At 39.2% G+C, this 16,462-nt stretch overlaps 1 long non-coding RNA gene across 1 annotated transcript; it reads left to right on the top strand.

The window, feature by feature from the left end:
- Positions 1 to 3,174, top strand: LOC130999383 (uncharacterized). Its single transcript, XR_009093482.1, has 3 exons — positions 1 to 269; positions 2,345 to 2,409; positions 2,996 to 3,174. It is a non-coding gene; the product is annotated as an uncharacterized LOC130999383 (long non-coding RNA).
- Positions 3,175 to 16,462: the final 13,288 nt, after the last annotated feature.

Raw genomic sequence — 16,462 nt, forward strand, 5'->3', positions numbered from 1 at the left:
CTCCACTAATATTTTCTTTTCCCTACCACTAATCTTTTTCCCTACCATCACTAATATTTTCTTTTCCCTACCACTAATCTTTTTCCCTACCACTACTCCTACCTCTCCACCACACTACTCCTTTTCCCCCACCACTACATTCTTTCTCCCACTCTCACAACTTTTCTCCCACCATTATCACACTCCATAGAAGCCTTTGAAGCCCCAAGAGAAGTAGCAAAGCAAGGGAGAGTGTGGGAAAACTATAGAGTGAAGGTTGTGCTTCGAGGGTGAGTTTTTCTTTGCTTTTTCTCAACTGAAAATGCTTTATGGCCATGGATTTTTACACATTTGTGTGCTATATTATGTGAGGATATGTTTTATGATTTTGGATGATTATTTTGGTAGAGTTTATTGGGTGAAAAACCGTGCATGAGGTAAGGCAGCGAATCTGCCATAAGCACACTGCTCGGCAGTGTTTTGCAAGGCGATTCCAGCCATCCAAACGGTTCCCAAAATTTCCCAAATTCATTGTGTATCATCTTTCATATGTTTTCTATACTTTGGTAAAATTTCAGAAGGTTTGGAGCTCGTATGATTTATTTATGAATTTGTAAACATCACTGCCCATCTGGAATACATTTTTGGTAAACAATCTTTGGGAGGCCATAAGTAAAGTTTCAATCGGTGAAAACCTTTGAAACTTGAATATGTCACTATAGACTCCCGTATCTTTCTTTTGAAATCGGTCTCACCATTTTTGAGTAAGGGAAACAACCGGTATAAATTCTTGAAATCTAGTTCTTATTCCTTGTACCATCCAGTAGATTTTACAAACCTACGACTTTGAGGTGGCAAATGCCGACTTAAATCTTTGATTCTCAAGCCTATCTTTCTACTGAATATTCACTGACATGTTGGGAACTTACTTGTTCAGTTTTAGAATTTTTGGTGAAGCCTAAAGTGGTTTTTCCGATTTATGTTCTAAATCTGCCAAACTTGAACTCTTTTTGTGCACTGAACTTTAGACAGTCATATCTTCTAAACCATGAATGTTCTTGGAGTAAATCCAACTGTAGAGTGTTATGATCTCTCCCTAGTTTCCAGATTGACCCTTGGGGTTCCCAGTGGAGTTTTGTAAAGGGAGATATGAATTTTTAAAGAAAGTCCACTGACTTGGTTGTAATCTGGAAATCTGAAATTTTCAGATTTTTGCTTGTTAAATACCCATCTTTGAGAGGGCATATCTTGCTCGTTTGAATTTTTTTTTCATTCGATTCAAATTGGAGAATGATCCTTGAAATGTCTAGTTTCCAGAATGTCTTTTGGAGCCTCATTTGGAGATCCGAGGCAGATTTGATGTCTGTTGCAAAACAACCTCTTAAGAGCTCAAGTTGTTGAATTATTTTCTATGTATCAAAGTTTATTTTAAAGGATGTTTCATGAAAGATTTAGTATATGTGCGTAACGAGTTTGAGACTATTTATTTTAAATGAGGTCCGTTCTTTTATTTAAATTATGATGGACTTTTAATGAATATTTTTGGGATTAAACTCTTATTTCTTGATTTATATAAATTATTTTTTTTAAGGACTTATAAATATGAATTTCGTAGGCCTACTGACCTACTGTGATCGATAGTTTGTCGATGTCTAATAGCTTTGAAAATTTTATAGCAAGTCCCTACATGAGTCTTGAGTACCCTGGTAAAATTTCAAGCCATTCCAACTTCGTTTGATACTTCTTTAAAATGCAAAACCTAAACTGCACATTACTACCGAGAATTTCAGAGAACAGAGGAAAGAGTCATTCATTTCAGTAGCTTCCTGTGTGATCTAGATTTCCAAATTTTTATGGTATTAACCTTATTGTGTTAGCTAGATATCCACCAAAGTTGAGCCCAGTTTGACAACGGTTACTATTTTTCAAAAATCCAAGTTTTCGATTGTTCAAAACTGCCGAACATGGTAGATCGTGGTAAAAACGTCATATCTCTCAAACCACTTGGAGTTTTCGACTCTACTTTTTTTTATATGAAACTAGACTCGAAGATCTTTCTTTCGGTATGAGTTTTGAGTCCAGAAGATGTCGGAGTCAGAACAGATTAAATTTTGAAGTTGAGTCAGTGTAAAAACAGAGCATGTTTTGATGATGTTTGATTGTGATTCTTATGTGCCTTATGTGTTTGTGTTGCCTATGTGTTTGAATGAGATTAGACGAGGTATGATTGATTTTTGACTGTCTTTAATGTAACGAATTATGGATGCTAGAACCCTAAAACATTAAAAGATACCCTAGGCACGTAGAATTAGACTTTGTCTTATGACAATTTCTTCACGAACTTATCGACTCTTCATCAATGAAGGTCCGGGCGACAGAAAGTGAAGCCGAAGAAGAAACGACTCCACGCCAGCTTTAAGAACAATTGAGGTGGGCATTATTTTATTATTACGTATATAGAGATCCCCTGCGTGACGTAGGCCTCATATGCGAATATATATGCATGATATGTTTTAACTATTTATTCAGTTCTTATGAAATGCTTATATGTTTAATGCCCTTTATGAAAATGAAAATGTTATGAAAATGAAATGTTTATGAAATGATTGACTGCCAAAATGTTTATGTTTTTATATGTATCCTATCTGTGTTGGTTCGCCAACTTTAAAGGAAATCCAATTGGGATCCTATGCTAGACAAAGGTCGCTAGCTAGGGTTAACGTGTACACTCATGGAGACCGCGAGTCGCTTGCGACCGGTCTTGGCGTCCGTGGTAAGGAGGCCTCCTTCCCGGCGCGTGACAGAAAGGACAGATATGGATCATATAGACTGAAAATGGGATGCGCATCCACCTTTATGAAAATGAATGAAATGTTTTAGTAAGCGCAGGTCATTCAAGAAAACCCCTGTGTGTTACTGTTGGCAGTTCAATTTATATATGTATGCATGTTGTATTTTCGGCTTATGTCACTGAGTATTTTTATACTCAGCCCTGCATGTATTTCTAAATGTGCAGGTTGAGCAGGCGATGGAATGGATCGGTGTTGAGCGGATTTCCCTTTTGATGTTTATGTAATGAAACCTTGAGTATGCATCTCCATATGCATAACTCACACGTTTTTTTCGCTGCAAACACTCTGACTTATTTATCATTTCTACTTGAACTTATTACTACTTCATTTTAATTAACTTTCAGTTGGGATCTAGTCGTTATGGCAGACTCATTTGTGAATTACCCAAGTGGTTATATATATATACCACTAGTTTGTTATTAATGTTGGTTACTTAGTAAATCCCCTTTAATTTCCGTTTCTTATTGTTCACCCCAAGTCATAACTCCGGTTAACCCGTCATTGGGATAGTGGGCTGTGACACTTGGGGCTATTCTGCATATACCAAAGTTGGTCTTTGCCTCAATGTTAGACAGGCTATGCCACCGAACTCTAGAATTTGTCTTGATTTTAAAAAAAAGGCCTAAGTTGATGGATTATTGTAATAGTTGATGCATGGTTTGACTTTTCAATTTAATATCTTCTACGGTGAAGAGGGGTGACATATTTTGTATTCATCATCATTTGCATGTTTGAGGGTTTATCATTTTCTTTTAAGTTATTGAAGTTTGGGGTTTATTATTGGGGCTACCTTTATTTGTAGTCTAGCTATCTGCGGGTGTTTTTAACAGTAAATTATCTTTACTGTATTGTGGTCTTGAATTGAATCCTTACCAGATTTTAAGGATATAGAGACTGCATTATGAGATGCTAAACATAGGAGACGATCGTGTAATTGCAAATCTGGTTTGAACATGTCTGCCTGGCAAAGAAAGGCCTCTCATATTTTACTAATACATATGTGCTTAAGAATTTTTGTAGCACATGATAAACAAATTTGGGGAATGATTTGAACAATTATGGTAAATACCATAATGTAAAACAGGGTAACCCACTAGTAAGTGGTCATTCAGGTATTTCGCTGAACTCTATCAATGGGAGGAGCATGATTGGGATATGTGATATTTTATCATTTGGGCAAAATCATGATTTATATGATCTTCGACGGGATTTGAAAATTTGAATGAATTCATCGGTATATGAATATGGGAATCAAGTTGTGGCAATGGATTATATAATCTAGGGTTCGAATTCTCTTTGCAGCCCTGTCTTAAAGGGGCTTTCATATTTATACTAATATCTGTGCCTAAGAGATCTTGTAGCACAGGGAAATTAAATTTGGGAAAGCTTTGAACAAAATATGGGAACCGCCATAACGTGAAAACGGTAAACCACTTGTAAGTGGTAATTCAGGTACTTCGCTGAACTTTATCTCGTGGAAGCATGTGAGCATGATGGGGGAGTATTATGCTTTATCACTAGGCAAAATTATGTTTTTAGGGTATTTTTATGAGAACATGTAAGTATGATAGGGAGTTGGGAAATATTCTACTTCTTTACTTGGGCAAAACCATGACTTATATGATCTGTGCTGGGATTTATGCAATAATAATTATGTCTTGGAAGCTGCACACCTTTTGCATATGTGCCTAGGGCTGGATTATGAATTGACTAAGTACACGAAGCTGCACACCTTCTGCATATGTGCTAGCTAGGGCTTGAAATGCAACTTGAATTATGTTACTTGGGAACTGTAGTTATGCTAACTCTCTCACAATCATCACAAGCATGAGCACCAAACACACACACTTAACATGTTCATGCAGGGCATTGCACATGTCACCAGAGGGGGGAGTAGGGTGTATACCCGTAGTCCCCAATTTACAAATTCAAAATTGCTTTTAAGCAAGTCAAGGGAAAAGCTGAGGGATGCTATCGTAAGCCGCGAAAGTTGGTTGTGCCACCCAGGCCTTCCATGCTCCGCGTAGAGGGAGGGAAGCGCTCGTAAGCTGCGAAAGTTGGTTGTGCCACCCGGGCCTTCCATGCTCCGCGTAGAGGGAGGGAAGCGCTCGTAAGCCGCGAAAGTTGGTTGTGCCATCCGGGTCTTCCATGCTCCGCGCAGAGGGAGGGAAGCGCTCGTAAGCCACGAAAGTTGGTTGTGCCACCCGGGCCTTCCATGCTCCGCGCAGAGGGAGGGAAGCGCTCGTAAGCCGCGAAAGTTGGTTGTGCCACCCGGGCCTTCCATGCTCTGCGCAGAGGGAGGGAAGCGCTCGTAAGCCGCGAAAGTTGGTCGTGTCATCCGGGCCTTCCATGCTCCGCGCAGAGGTTACTACTTAACCGTAAGCCACGAAAGTTGGTTGTGCCATCCGGGCCCTCCATGCTCCGTGCAGGGTGTTCTCTTAACCATAAGCCACGAAAGTTGGTTGTGCCATCCGGGCCCTCCATGCTCCGTGCAGGGTGTTCTCTTAACCGTAAGCCACGAAAGTTGGTTGTGCCATCCGGGCCCTCCATGCTCCGTGCAGGGTGTTCTCTTAACCGTAAGCCACGAAAGTTGGTTGTGCCATCCGGGCCCTCCATGCTCCGTGCAGGGTGTTCTCTTAACCGTAAGCCACGAAAGTTGGTTGTGCCATCCGGGCCCTCCATGCTCCGTGCAGGGTGTTCTCTTAACCGTAAGCCACGAAAGTTGGTTGTGCCATCCAGGCCCTCCATGCTCCGTGCAGGGTGTTCTCTTAACCGTAAGCCACGAAAGTTGGTTGTGCCATCCGGGCCTCCATGCTCCGTGCAGGGTGTTCTCTTAACCGTAAGCCACAAAAGTTGGTTGCACCCCCCGGGTCTTCCATGCTCCGTGCAGGGTGTTCTCTTAATCGTAAGCCGCGAAAGTTGGTTGCACCCCCCGGGTCCTCCATGCTCCGCGCAGAGTGTTCAAGCTTGGAGGGGAAGCAGCAAAGGGAAACAACGAAGGGAAGCAGCAAGGGGAAGCAGCAAAGGAATGCATACAAAGGAGGGAAGCAGCTGAGGAATGCTCTGCCGGGATTTCACTGCTCTGCCGTGATTTCACTGCTCTGCAGTGATCCCAATGCTCCGCCGCCGTCCGTGACCCCAATGCTCCGCCGCCGTCCGTGACCCCAATGCTCCGCCGCCGTCCGTGATCCCAATGCTCTGCCACCGTCCGTGATCCCAATTCTCCGCCGCCGTCCGTGACCCCAATGCTCTGCTACCGTCCGTGAGCCCAATCCTCTGCCGGGATTTCAATGCTCTCCCGGGATTTCAATGCTCTGCCGGGATTTCAATCCTCTGCCGGGATTTCAATGCTCTGACGGGCATTTCTCTGCTCTGAAAGGGCATTTCTCTGCTCTGACCGGGCTGCTCTGAGGGACATTTCTCTGCTCTGAAAGGGCATTTCTCTGCTCTGTCCGGGCTGCTCTGAGGGACATTTCTCTGCTCTGAAAGGGCATTTCTCTGCTCTGACCGGGCTGCTCTGAGGGACATTTCTCTGCTCTGAAAAGGCATTTATTTCTCTGCTCTGACCGGGCTGCTCTGAGGGACATTTCTCTGCTCTGACCGGGCTGCTCTGAGGGACATTTCTCTGCTCTGAAAGGGCATTTCTCTGCTCTGAAAGGGCATTTCTCTGCTCTGAGGGACATTTCTCTGCTCTGACCGGGCTGCTCTGAGGGACATTTCTCTGCTCTGAAAGGGCATTTCTCTGCTCTGAAAGGGCATTTCTCTGCTCTGAGGGACATTTCTCTGCTCTGACCGGGCTGCTCTGAGGGACATTTCTCTGCTCTGACCGGGCTGCTCTGAGGGACATTTCTCTGCTCTGAAAGGGCATTTCTCTGCTCTGAAAGGGCGTTTCTCTGCTCTGACCGGGCTGCTCTGAGGGACATTTCTCTGTTCTGAAAGGGTATTTCTCTGCTCTGACTGGGCCGGGTATTTCTCTGCTCTGACTGGGCCGGGTATTTCTCTGCTCTGACTGCGTTAGGTATTTCTCTACTCTGACCGGGCTGTTATGACAGGCATTTCTCTGATCTGATAGGCATTTCTCTGCTTTGACCGGGTATTTCTCTGCTCTACTCTACGGGCTACACTGTTTTGCGCCTCTCCTCTATGGGCTGTTTTGATCTATTCTAATCGCTGTTCAGCGAGAAATAAGCCGCCTCTTGGGCGTGCCACTGTTATCTATTGGTCTTCTCACGCGCTGGATTTTTTACGCGCTCAACAACAGGGTATATTGTTCAGACTCGACAAATATTTATGACGGGTTTTCTCACATGATCAGAGTATCATATTTCTCAACTTCGACATGGGTCTTCCTATGTTATTCGGGTATTCTTGCAGCGGTCTTCTGGTTCATCCAACACAAAGCATTTATATTGCTTATCTATGCAAAGTATTCAATATGGGGTATTCTCAGCGCTGGTCTTCTTGTGCGCCCAAAGAAATGGAAATTATTTATCTGTGTCAACATTCAACAAACAAGAAGGAAATCTAACTTGGAACTACAATTCCAAAGTCAAGGGGAAAATGCTTATCTTTGCTTTCTTATAATATTAAAACTCTTATGTCTTCATGATTTGCAGGGATTAAGGAAAACAGCACAGCGCTGGCTTTAACAATACTTCGCTGGCTGAACACGAAGAATACCCGGTTCAACCAGACCAGGGGGGAGTAGCTGATGAGGACTGAAATATGCACCAGCGCTGTGCACTATATAATGGGAACATCTCTATTTATGCTTATGATTAGTGTTATTATTATTAAGCTAATCATTGCAGGTTTAATTGAAGACTTGGGATAATAAAAGAAATAATAGAGCTTCCGGCGTAGTCAAGCAAGCATAGGCGACTCAGACCAAGGTCAATGTATTAAAGGGGCTTAAGCCCAATTATCTTAGGGAATGGGCTTGAGGCCCTAGTGCTTATTTACATGCTTATAAATAGAGACTTAGGAGTGGATTAGAGGGGGATCATCTCATTTTTTACTCATTCATCTCTTGTAAAATGTAACTCTCTCGATTATAGTGGAAAACCCCCAAAACCCCCGTGGACGTAGGTCTTCTCGACCGAACCACGTAAATCCGTGTCGTTTATTGCTTTTCTAGTTTAGGTGTTGGTTTCTCGTTTCACCAGTAATATATATACATATACATATATGTATATATAGGAGAAAGTTCAATAAAGAACCATATATATTCAAAATAACAGAGACCAAATCTCATGCTTCGATCTTATCTATCTAACGGCCAGCGTTCGTTCGTATAACGTTCAACCCGCATTACTGACATGTTCAATGGTCTTCATTCTCTACTTATAAATATTTAAGAGATAAAAAAGGGTTAATGATTGCTTTTACCCATTCCCAAAGATAAAAAAATAAAAAGTATCCACTATGAAATAGTATAACTATAAAAATTTACCATTTTGAGTTTGAAATTAAGGACAAAATGTCCTTACTTAAATTGCAAACTTTGTTGAATTCACGAACTTTGTTCGATATGCTCGACCAATACAAGTCGAGCATCGATAGTAAATACACTAATACACGATATGCTAAACCACTGCGAGTTGAGTATGTTGAATAATAATATATTATAATAAATACATTAATGATCGACATGACACGATTCGAATAATTAATAAAATAAGATGTTGTTATGGAATCAATTAAAGAGTCACAGTGATATGTGACTTCCACTTCTAAAAGCAGAAGGCTTTTTCGCTAGAATATGTAGCGGCGACACACCTAGCTCGTTCACGGCGTTAATGAGGTCATGGTAGTGAGTCATAATATCAAAAGCCAAATCTGCAAACAAAAGAAGCAAACATATCAAATTTCTAACTCTTAAATAAAACACAACATATATTGATCCGAATTTAAATTTTTTGCAATATTTTAAAAAAATTACAAATATGGATAAACATTAATATGTTAGTATTTTGGAGAATGAGAGAGACTCCAAAGATGGCGGAATGCAGAATAGTCTACAATATCTGTAAGCATCATGTTTGAGAAATGGAGTGCAGGACAGAAAAGTTGCCGTGGCGGGCGGCGAGGAAGAAGGGAGTTTCGTTGTCGCCGTTACGAGCGTGGAGATCAAGTACTCGGGCGGGGTGCTGAAAGATATTATGGACTAGATTAGGATATATTTGATATATTCTAATACTAAGTAAGACAGTTCAAGTGTGAATTCCTTAGTCGTAATTGTTGACTCAAGTGTGAATTCCTTAGTCGTAATTGTTGACTAAGGAAGACAAGACAATTTAGAATTGTCTTCTTCGCTTATAAATAAGGGAGCTTGGTCTTACGAATCGATATATGAAAATATACGAAAACATTAGAAGCTTTTGCTTGTGAAACACCTAGAGAGTACTATGGTTTCAATCGGAGATTTCCTAGCTGTCGAAGATTGAAACATGCACTGGGAATTGTTCCTGCATCGAATCGACATACACGTGGATACCTCTAGTGGTGGATTCAATTCGCAGGAATCGAGATGTACGTTTACCACATAACAAGTAAGTTATTCTTATTGTTGTGTACGTTTGTAATCTCTACACATGAATCAATTGTAAATCTAGATCTAATCTTTGACTGTTATTTCCGCTGCGTATAACAAATGATGTCAAGGATATCCAACAGTGGTATCAGAGCCCAGGGCTCGATTTACAATTGCTATTGTGTTCTAATTGATTATGGGTTAATGAAATTAGATTTTAGAAATCTGATTTTGAAGTATGAATTTAGAATCGAATAATTCATTGAATTGGGATTGATTAAATTTTATGTTGCTGGGCAACGTAAAAGATTAAAGACAGGGTTTTGAAATTTGATTTCAAATTACCAACCATATGTTTTGAACTTGGTTCGATCTATTGCCGGAAATCTTCATCCCCTGATGGACGGCGGCGAGATAGGTGACATGCGTCCGTTTTCCTATCCAGCCGAGACGGCGAAAGGTGGCTCGGGGCTTGCCGCTGTGCTGCGCCTGACCACCTGTCTCCGTCTGCGTCAGGTCATGGTCTTCGTCCGGCGCGATTTAGAACCGCAACGCCCGACAAGGAAGCGTCGCTCCGGCATGACTTGGTCACCAGAGCGGTGGCTGAAGGTCGATGGTGGAGATCTCGCGCGGTGGAAGCCTCCCAAGCTTCGCCTTTGTATCTTCATCTCATCTGAAAACGCTCCACTGCTGCGAGTCTTGAACTCCGGGGAGCAGTTGATGAAGGAGATGACGATGGTGATGTTTGGCGGCTGCGTGACCGGCAGATGACAGGCGGCACGCGACCGGCGGGGAGAAACCGCTGGCACGCGACCATCGATGATGCCGCGACCTCCTCCGGCGTGGCTCTGAACCGATTTGTACAGAGGAGACGCGCGCGCTCTTGGAGATGTCGCAGCCTCCTCCGACGCGGCTTCGAGCTGCTATCGGCGTGGAGACCTCCGGTAGGACGCGATGTCGTCGGCTTCGCAGATGCAAGCGGCGGCGGCGTGGCTCCGGGCGTGGCGACGGGAAGGAGAAAGGGGCAGCGGCTGTTGCTGCAAACCTCTTTTTCAAACCCTAGCTACTAAGATTGGGTCTTGGGCCCTAGGCTGGGCCTGTTTCTTTTGGATAGCTGGGCTTGCGAAAATTTTAAATAAATGGCCCAAAATTGGGCTGAATAAGTTTTACTATTAAAAAAAAAATGTTATTAATTTAGAATTAATAATATTAATCCCAATTTCAGAATTAAGTTTATTAATTAGATTAATAAATCTTGATTACTATTATTTTAGAAATAATAATAATCATTGTGTGTTTATATTAATTTGGAACTAATATAAATTAATTAGATTAATGAATTTTATTTAGTATTATTATTTTGAAATAATAATATTGAATGTATATTTATATTAATTTGGAATTGATATATATTGATTAATTCATTAATTGGATTTAAATCATGAATTATTATTATTTTTTGAAATAATAATATTTCATGAGTTTTATATTAATTTTGAATTAATATATGAAATTATTATTTTTGAAATAATAATGTTGTATTAATTTGGAATTAATACGAATTGATTAACCCATATTTTAATTGGAGAATAAAATTTTAATTGGATTAAGGAATTTTATTCGTAGAGATTTTATGTTGTTTTGTGAGAAGCATGTTATTTGATTTTATGCTTATTATTTAACTATAGTAGTTAGAGACCGCTTTAATGCTTGGGTAGGCGGCGCCCTCTATATGTAGTCCGCGTTACTATGTATGGATAGGCGGCACCCAATATGTGTGGTCCGCATTTCGTATGCCTGGGAAGGCGGCACCCAGTAATTGTTTTGCTATTTAATATTAGATATTAAATATAAGCAATTAGTATCACATGCTAAATCCCCACTAAATATAAGTCTTTGTGTAAGCACAAAACGCGTCGTCCATCATAATTGTTTGAGCAACCCATCCTTTTCGACCAAGAGTATTTACACCCAAGTGTTTGCTCTAATCTACAAGGCCAAGGCTCATGCATAGGTTGGCACCGTGTGATGGGGTTGACTTGCTTGATCATTTGTGGCGTGAAACTTGACCAAAGTGATTAGAGGACGCAGATTAATTGGATTAATCAACCAAGAGTTGCAAAATGGTTGTTGCAATTGGCTTAGAGGCCTACTAAGTAATATTATTGTAGTCATCAGCCCAAGCAGAGGCTGCATAATATTGACTTGGATCTTGGACCACTATAATTTATGTTTGATAAATTCATATTTTATGTTGGGGTCATAAAATATGCAAAAATAGTGGGAGCTAATCAAGACAAAATGCCTTGTTTGATTAGTATAATAATTGTGATCTTATTTGGTCGATTTTTTATTGCTTTCTTTTGTCTCTGTTTATTTATCTGCAACTGTTTTGTTATGTTTGTTGGATACGGTAAATTGACTAGGTCAAACTTTCTGGATTGACCGCGCAAGTTGCGTTTGGTGCTAAGGCTAGATATGATTGATTATGTCTTAGAGAAATCAATCAACATCATCTTGAATGTGACTTTAGAAACTTTCAAAATGTTTGACATTGAAGGTTATAAGAAACATATGGATGATGTAACTTCTGCTAAATGTGTCATGATTGTGTCTATGGGTTTGGAACTGCATAAACAACATGATCACATGTTTCGATTGAGATGTTGATACACCTGAAGAGTGTTAATGCTTTAGAAGCTAAGGCCATAAAGTATAAGATACTCGTGGATCTCTTAAGGATTAATCTACATGGAGTAGACAAGGTCTCTATGGATGTCTTGAAAAGATTGAGTTAATTGAGAGGATGGCCACGATTGGAACGAGACTATTCGATATTTGTCTCAATCAACTTAATCTTGCAGTAATGATCTGTCTCATTTGTGAACTTCATAGTGAATTCAAAATGAACAATAGGACAGTGACACTGCCATGAGTTTCATGACATGTTAAGGAACGATTTTGAATCGTCTTCCACTAAGGACAAATAAGTTCTTATGATTAATGCTTCTGCCAATTCTAACCCAAAAGGAAAGAAAAGGTAAAAGAATGATCAAAGAACTAAATTTTGTATCCTAAGGTGGAAATCAAAAGAAGCAGAAGTTACCCAAAGATGAAATGCCTTTTTGTCAAGAAAAGGACACTGGAAGGAATAATGTTTGATGTTCAAAACATTGGATGTTTTGATAGCAGGATTTGGTATGTTTATCATTGAGGTGAACATGTCTACTAACAACTCATGCTCCTGGGTATTAGATACGAGTTATAATTCACACATTTGTTAAAATGTGTGTTGTCTAACTAAAACAGGAGAGTGGGACCAAGGAAATTTGACTTACGCATTTGTTTTGAGCAATAGTTGTTGCTAAATGCATAAGGTCTTATGGATTTGATCTATCTTTGGGATTGTGGACATGTTAGATTGTTATTTTGTTCTTGGAATTACGAGGAATATAATTTCCATTCTCGTGTTAGACATTGAAGTTTTTCATTCCATTTTGCGAATAGAATTTATTCTACTTTGCTTAATGGAGATGAAAATATTTCACTTGAGAATGCTTTATATTTGCTCAATGCGAACAAAATATCCTCAATGTGTAAAATAAACTATCACAAGCAATGCGAATAGTCCGACTTAACTTTGGCATGTAGGCTTGGTCACTTAATGAGAAATGATTAACAAGATCGAGAAAGTTAGACTATCTCACACTTTTTGACGTAAAGTCTTAAAGTGCTTGTGAAATCACATCTCAAGGTTAAAATGACCAACGAGCCACTTTCTAGGAAAAGAATACAAGCTAAAGTACTTGAGTTGATTCACATAGTGATATGTGGACTGTTTCCAACTTAAGCACAAAATGGATTTTCGTACTTCACAACTTTCACAGACGATTTTTTAAGGTATGGAAATGTGTATCTTATGAAACACAAATCAGAAACTTTGAGAAATTTATGGAGTTTAAGTTAGGAGTCGAGAAATAACTTGGAGAAGTATTTAATCTCTAAGATTAGATCGAGAAAGAAATACTTAAGCCATGTGTTCGTCGATTGCTTGAAGTCATATGGAATCCATCCACAATGGACTCCTCTAGGGATACCTTATCTGAGTTGGGTATCCGAAAGGAGAAATCGAACATCATTAGATATGATTCGATCCATAATGAGCTTCTCAAAACTTTCAGTGTATCTTTGGGACCATGCCTTGTTTATTATTGCTTATATTCTGAACCAAGTTCCACTTGAATTAGTTGAGTAAATATCATATGATTGTGGTATTGAAAGAAGCATAGTTTTACACATATGTGAACCTTGGGTTACACTACATATGTAGAGAAAATGCTCACTGATTAGTTAGAATCAAAAGTGAGAAGTGTTACTTTGTGGGATATCCGAAGAAAACACGAGAATACTACTATTTTCTTGGAAAATATAAGTTCTCAGTTTTAGGATTGCGATGTTTCTTGAAAAGACTTGGTCTATAGAGAACAAGATCGTTATGACTTAGATCTTGACAAGATTTGAGAGCCACAAAGTCAACATGGAGGAAGAAAACTTGTTAGATGGTCTAAACAAGGATTTAGTGGGAGCTGTTCATGATCTTATTGGTACTGATGCACTACTTAGAGCGTCAGACACATCCAATAAGAGCAGTATTGAAGATTTTTGCAGAAATGCAATATTCTTCAATACGGGGGGAGATATGACATTGGATGTCGAAGATCCTTCATCATGATATAGCGGATCAACTTCCTCAAGTTCTTCAAGTTCAGAATAACGAAGAGCCTGCACAAATGCAACGTCGTATAAGTTCTAAAGAACGTAAACCAACTAAAGAATGTATCTATTGATCTAGGATCAAGATGATAAAGAATTTGGAATTGGTGATGAACTTAGAACCTATGCGAAACTATGATAGTCATAGATTCTTAGAAGTGGCAAGAAGCCATAAAATCTGAATGGACCGGTTAGACCATAAATAAGTTATCATTTGGGGTAATACCTAATTGATGCTAATGATAATGTGCAAACCTGCAAGGCAAGGTTAGTGGCAAAAGATTATAGTCAGTGCGAGAGCATTGATTATGATGAAATCTTTTCGCCAATTGCAAAAGTCAAGTCCATTGAGATGTTACTTGTTGTTATGAACTAAAACAAGCTTCTAGAATATGGAACAATTATTTTGACAAAGAAATCAAATCGTTTGATTTTGGTCAAAAGCAAAGAAAATCATTGTGTTTATAGGAAACACAAGAATGAGAACAAAATTTCCATCATCATTTATGTATGACATATTGAAAATGAAAATTGTTGTACTCATGATGCAATCCATGAAAGACCAGTTGTAAATTTCCTTCATGGTGAAGGATTTGAGTAAAGCCTATTATATCCTTGGGATCAAGATCTATTGAGTTTGAGCTAATAGATTGTTAGGCTATCAAAATCCACTTACATAGACAAGATGTTAAGGCAATACTCCATGAAGAAGTCCGAAAGGACATCTACCAATGGAATATGGCATTTTTTTTGTCAAGGAAGGATTGTCCTTCTAATGATAGATTTAATGCACAAAGAATGATCCTAATGCTAGGGCAATAGGATGGTCATGAATGTCATGATTTTCATTACACAAGGTGTAGTTTGTGTGCTTAGCATCGTTGGCAGATTTTAAGTGATATTAGAAACAAAAGATTATGTTAGATCAAGTTCCCACATAAGAGGACATAGCTAATCCTTTTTGACCAGTTGTTATGCATTATGAATCATAACAAGCACTTTGAGTGTTTGGGCATTGGATATCTTTGAGACTGGCTTTAGTCAGTGGGAGTAAAAGTAATATGTCTAGAAATAATCTGTGTTGAGACTTATTACTTGATCACATTTATGACATTTGATGTCACTAATGGCATTATGCATTTATTTGATTGAATACTTTGATTATTTGTTTTCATTCAATTAAATGTTCCCATGAGTTTATATTGTTGCTAATTTAGTGGGAGGTTAGCAATAGAGTATAACTCTTAAAGCGCCCCAACTAAGGATCATCAAGATTGGGATATTGATGCTATGTTATAAGTTGGCATGCGATCTGTATCACATTCTTAGAGAATGTAGTTGTTCTCACGACTATGAGATATTAGATACTCGTGATAGATGCATGGATACTTTAGAGAGTATTGGCATACCCAACCAATATATCATTTGTTTTGGTGTTTATGATTATTGGTGTGTGGAGTTTGTGACAGTCCTTTGACTTGAGGGCAATGCTTATCTTACTTATTGAATGGTATACTTTGACCAAGTACAATACTTGCACTCCAACCAAAGGGGTAGATACGGCTTGTGTTGGGTATATCGGGATATAAGGGAAGGTGGTAGTTGTGCCAAGATAGGATTCATTCCTCGATTTACATTTCGAGAAGAACACTCAGTTTCTCTATATTACTTGACCGTTAAGTCACTGGCCAGTGCAATTGATATGTTCGAACTTTAAAAGTTGAACATGATCGATGGAGGTCATTTAATAAAGATGAGATAAATTGATAGAGCTATTAGAAAGACACAATGGCAAATTCTAGGCTCTATCGAGTGGTTCGTGAATGAAAGGATGTTACTATATCTTCACATAAAGGTTTTGTTTACAGAATCCACGTAAACGTTCTTCATATATCGAGTTCGCTACACAACGCAGTCTAGGAGTTTTGTGTAGACTTTAATTTGATTATCGACGATAATGGAGGCCTATTGGGTCACACTTTATGTGTATTGTTGATTCGCTTAAGAGTGCAAAGTTAGTGCTTGGTGTTTAATCTAATGCTAGTCCAAGTGGGAGATTGAAAGATATTATGGACTAGATTAGGATATATTTGATATATTCTAATACTAAGTAAGACAGTTCAAGTGTGAATTCCTTAGTCGTAATTGTTGACTCAAGTGTGAATTCCTTAGTCGTAATTGTTGACTAAGGAAGACAAGACAATTTAGAATTGTCTTCTTCGCTTATAAATAAGGGAGCTTGGTCTTACGAATCGATATATGAAAATATACGAAAACATTAGAAGCTTTTGCTTGTGAAACACCTAGAGAGTACTATGGTTTCAAT

The sequence above is a fragment of the Salvia miltiorrhiza genome, chromosome 1 (assembly GCF_028751815.1).
Source record: "Salvia miltiorrhiza cultivar Shanhuang (shh) chromosome 1, IMPLAD_Smil_shh, whole genome shotgun sequence".
In the NCBI taxonomy this organism is placed as follows: Eukaryota; Viridiplantae; Streptophyta; class Magnoliopsida; order Lamiales; family Lamiaceae; genus Salvia; species Salvia miltiorrhiza.